The sequence below is a fragment of the Juglans regia genome, chromosome 6 (assembly GCF_001411555.2).
Source record: "Juglans regia cultivar Chandler chromosome 6, Walnut 2.0, whole genome shotgun sequence".
In the NCBI taxonomy this organism is placed as follows: domain Eukaryota; kingdom Viridiplantae; phylum Streptophyta; class Magnoliopsida; order Fagales; family Juglandaceae; genus Juglans; species Juglans regia.
Window position 1 is genome coordinate 26698045 of NC_049906.1, and position 5466 is coordinate 26703510.

At 39.4% G+C, this 5466-nt stretch overlaps 1 long non-coding RNA gene across 1 annotated transcript; it reads right to left on the reverse strand.

The window, feature by feature from the left end:
- Positions 1 to 1470: 1470 nt before the first annotated feature.
- LOC118348770 lies at positions 1471 to 4220 on the reverse strand. Its single transcript, XR_004801777.1, has 2 exons — positions 3831 to 4220; positions 1471 to 1769 (listed from the first exon to the last, which is right to left on the reverse strand). It is a non-coding gene; the product is annotated as an uncharacterized LOC118348770 (long non-coding RNA).
- Positions 4221 to 5466: the final 1246 nt, after the last annotated feature.

Here is a 5466-nt window from a genome sequence, read left to right on the forward strand (position 1 = left end):
ATGAGATCTATAGAGAACTCAATCTCTCTATCCGGAGGTAAGCCAGGCAGCTCATCCGAAAAGACATCAGGAAAATCCTTTACCACTTCAAGATTTCGCAACTTAGGCTCGTTTGGTGGCGGTGCTACCAAACTAGCCAGAAATCCTGCGCAACCCTTCCTTAACTTAGTGGTGGCCTTCATCGCAGAGATCACCCTTAGCATTGGATGCTTATCCACAACACAGAAACGGAACTCTGACTCGCCCGGTGGTCTAAAAACCACTTCCTTTTTGAAGCATTCCATGCTAGCATGGTATCGAGACAACCAATTCATGCCCAAAATCATGTCAAATTCCTCCATGTCGAACAATATCAAGTCGGCAAGGAGGTGTCGACCTTGAACCTCTATCATGCAGCCCTTTAACATGGACTAATAGTTCACGGATTTCCCAAGGGGTGAGGAGACAGACATCATAAACTCTAAAGGTTCAGGTACTTTCCCACTCAAACAATCATATTTATGAGATATAAATGAATGTGTGGCACCATAATCACCTAATACTAATGCACGATGGGGAAATAGGGAAAGAACCGATCAGTGAAAGCTTCTTTAAATATCGCCTACAAAATTGGAGTTGTCTCGCTTAATTGTTGCGGAATAAGCCCATGAGTAGACTTCCAACACCCGTTTGCCACGTCAAATAAGTTGTAAGCAGCGAATTCCATCTTCTCTTGTTTCGGCACAAGACTACGCAGAAGATCTTCTCTAGGCGCTCGATCCAATTGTCAGCATCTGCTTCACTACACTTTCCATCAACGGAGGGTGTTGTCTACCGAATAGTTTGAAGGTTCTTGAATGTTGGATTTGCCTTTGCGTCTCCGTTCGTCCATCAATAATGGTCTCTATCAAGCATGCAACTACATTGGTGAGGTCCCTCGTATCTCTGGGAACCTCCTGCTGATTCTCTACACTATGGGAACAGGGTCACCCCGAACCTCTGTCTCTCTTAGTATTGCCTATCGATGTCATACTAAAACACGTATAACAGTAACAATAGCAATGGACTCATATGAAACAAATATGCATGACTTGCAATCACTCAAACATAATTCATGATACTCAATAAGAAAATACCTTTTAGACTTGCTACGGAGTTTGGCATGCTTTAGAGAGGGAGCTTCAGCCTAGTTATCCCTAAAGTCTACAGGACTCCTTAACCTTTGCTCTGATACCAAGATTTGTCACAACCCCACCCCAATCCTAGAGTGGGACGTGGCCGCGACAATTTACCTGTTATTTCCTTATTATTATTAGTACTATATTTTTATCATGCATTTTTTTTTTCTACGAGGGGAAAAAAGGATATGCGTGAACATATCATGCATGTACTCTGCACTTCTATTTTAAAAGGAACACCTGATAAACGGTCTGTTCAATACCCTAATTAAAGGACTCTCAGAGTCCATCCTCCATTCATCAACATAACAAGTTCTAAATAAGAGGGAACTCAGTCCCCACAACACATTCAAAAAGGCATTTAACATTCTTATGTGGGGTTACCGTTACCCCACCATAGAAGTTACACCATTACCATCACCCCCACCATAGTATTTACATCATGCAAGACATTGTCTCAAAGTCAAGCCCACAAAATCTCCCAACATGGGACCCATCATAAAAACATAAAAAACATAACCATTATCATCAAAAGCCAAACCGATAGGGAAATCTAAACATCGGCCCCTCCCTCCTCAGCAATGCCCAGCTCCACAGCCTCATCATTCATACCTGGACGTTTAAAACATAAACACAAAGTGAGTCTAATACTCAGTAAGCAGTACACATTTGCTAATCACATAATCATTTCTTTTAAAAACATGCATACATAAACATTTGCTAATTCTTGACAATGCTTTCATGCATAACAGTTTAAAGAATAACAATACTTTCATTCATAAATGTACTTTCATGCATAAACATTCCTAAGAAATCACTTTAATTTAAGTTTTACTTTCTTGGGCCAGTACACACTAGTACGCCCCGTGTGTTGGGGTTAGCGGTCTTTTGGACCTGGATCCCGCCCATAGCCACAATTTGGGAATCCCTTTCATGGGGGCAACACTAGGTGCACTACCAATACTACTTACCCGGCATTGCAATCTGCTCATTCCTTCAGTACCCTTTCATTCATATGGTTGTTACGTACGTTCACACTTTCATTTCTTTTCTTTCCTTTCTTTTCAATCAGACATTCTCATTATCTTTCTTTAGTCCCAATGCATATGCTTTTATTTGAAAAGAGTGTTTCATGTCATGCTACATATAGGTACGGTGTAATTATTTAAGAGTGCATGCATAAAAATCTCATGATGCATTACCTTACATACGCACAATTGTAATCGATAGGGTGCTTAACAGGGGCTACCAAGAAAGGCTTGTACATAATATATATACATTTATTCTTTCATAAGAGAACATGTGTAAAGAGAGAGAGAGATTCTTTCTTAAGAGAGCTTTGTGTGTAAAGAGCATGATCATAGCTACTTACCTCGATGCTTTACAAGTAGGTTCCTTGAAATCTTGAAATTAAACTCATATTCAATGAAATGAGATAAACATATTAATACTCACTTCACTTAAAGCTTTACTATCCGACACCCATACGCGCTCACTAAACTTCCAAGTTGGAAATAAGGCGTTTCCCTTAACCCCTTTTAGCTACATACATGGCACTAATTCAACCCTTAGTGCCTTCATTCCAATATTTAAGAAACCCATGAAAGTATGAAGCTTGCTTGTTGTCCCTCTTTAAAGGCTATTATTTTCTATACAAGGGATAGGTAGGAGTCATGAGTTAAAATGTATAGGATGGTAGGGGTTTATTTATGTATGGTAGGGAACAAGGAGGTACCACCCAATTCTAGAAAGTTTATCAAAAGGGTACTTTGACAGCTTTGTAACATCATGTGGAAGTAAATCTAACAAAAGACAAAGCTTACAAGAGGTTGGTTTTTGTCACTTGTTCTTCAAGGGCTCCTCATACTAAAGTTTATCTTTGATTAAACAAAAGGAGTGAAGTTGAACAAGGGGTAAAATGGGCTAGTTTAGGCTTCCAAAACAGAACATATTTTCAGAGTTTTTGTAGTACATGGACAGCTAGCAATCTCAGTTCATTCATGGTCTTAAATATCTCTCACTTAACCAAATCTCAACCATACAATGAAATAATACAAGAGTGGTATAAACTTTAATAAAAGCCTCATATATTTTCTGAAAAGGATACAACTCTTGGCAACTTAAAATCCAAGAGTAAGCTTACTAGTTTAGATTTAAAACCCTTAGTGGCTTACTTAGGCCATAAACTTAAGGAAAGAAATGTTTAAAATTGTAAACCTTAACTTCATTAATTTAACACGTAAAAGCATAATTAAAAACATGGCTTGGACTCAAGAGATCACAAGAAAGGGACTACAAATCTGTCTTGCAAAACACACGGCTAGAACACACACCAAAACAGAACATATTTTCACAGCTTCTTCGTATACATATATACACAATAGATCAATTAATCAACACTTGTGACTAACCAAGTTAAACCAGAAAATATGCCATCTCAAATTATAAGAAACACATGGCAAAACCATCTCAAAACACTCGGTTTTGACCAGAAAAACAGGGCTTTCGACTACTACCCACTAGAGCAGCTAATAGAGGAAACAAATGAGAAATTTGTTTAGAGACTACCACATGATGATCGGCTCACACGGAAATTTTGAAAACCCCCAAAACATGCCACAACTTGTTTAGCAAAATCTCAATTGCAAGAAATCTTAGGGGAAAGAACATCACCTGATTTGGCTCCCTCTCAAGCTATGGAAACACACAACAGACGAGAAGAGGAAGAGAAATCCGAAAGATCCAAGGGCTGGAATACAACAGAAAAATTTCCAAAAAGAAACCCTAGGTTAAACCCATAGATCCAAAATCCCAACTAAAAGCTAGAATCATAGAACTTTATTTACAAAGTCGATTTCCTTGGAGATTTCGGTGGGGATCTTAGGTTTAGGAAGTGGAAGAAATCGGCTTTGAGGGGAAGAGGAATTGCGGCTAGTGGAAACTGAGAGCCTCTCGTGTGAAGGAAGGAGACTTGAGGAAATCTTTTCTTTTGTTTGCCTTAGGACCGACGTGCAAGAGAATGAAGTAAAAGTCCAATGGCTTGTTGAGGAAGCCGACACATAGGAGAAATGAGAAATGAACCACTTACTTGTCTTGCCTTAGACGCTATTGTATAGGAGAAGGAAAAGAGATTTAATTAGCTTCTAGAGGAAGCTACGGGTAAGGGGATTTACTTGGCTTCTTGAGGAAGCTTTGGTTTCAAGGGGAAGAAAAGTCAATGAGTTTAAATCAAACTTGTCCCATAAGCTAGGGAATGAATGGTGGAGATCAAATGTGGGGAGTTCAAAAAGACTTTGGGCCATTTCTTGAGTAAATAAAAATTAAAGGAATTGAAAGAAAATATTGTAAGGTCATAAAAATCACACCCTTGAATTATTCAATACCCACTTTAAAAAAAAAAACACACCCATCTTAAAATAAAATAATAAATAATAAAAGTCTTTATCTCAAAATATTTAACTTAAAAATATTAATAGATGGCGTAAGGACCTACATAGTAGGATTCGGGTATTACAAAAAAGGCAAGGGCATCAAAGTAGTTTTGAGTCAGATGGTTTCCCTTATGGAAGTTGTAGATGCGTGCTGGATCCCAAATGATGAGACGTTGGACTCGTCAGGAGGTGCAACCTGAGGTTGGTAGCAACACTCCGATGGCTTCTCCGGTGGAACCTAAGAGGAAGGAAGGTAATGCTGTCATAAATCAGGGCAATAATTAGGGAGCTGTTTTGGGGTTACAGTGGCATTAAAGGAGACGTTTCCCCAAGACATGCAGATGTTGAATTCCATAAATCTAGCAAATATTGTTGAGTGTGAGAAGGAAGTTGATAAGGAAACGGATGTTGGTGTTACGTAGGAATTGATGAAGGTGGACGCGGGAATCACGGTCCTTTAGAATGGTGTTTTATTGGGCTTGGAAAATATAGTAGAAACCTCTGCAGTGGGGACTAAAGGCCCTGTGGGCCAGCAATCACGGGGAGTGAAGTCCAGGCAGGCCTGGTTGGGCCAAGGCTAAATAATCTCAATGTATTGGAGGGGCGTAAATGGAAAAGGTTTTCCATTCTTAACAAACAAGAGCCTTCAGCTTCAGTTTCACCACAACAGTCATCTTTATCTCGCAAACAAAAGGAGCAGCTGGAGGACGATGAAGTTTCGAATAGAGTTTCAAAGAGGAAGGTGACGTCTATTATCGTAAATGATGACTCGGAGAAGTCTCAAGATTTTTCATTGGCAGTGGCTGGGTCCCAGCAGTGCCGAGAGCCATGAAATGCCTCAACTGGAATCTAACTTGCACACACTTTGCGGATTGAAT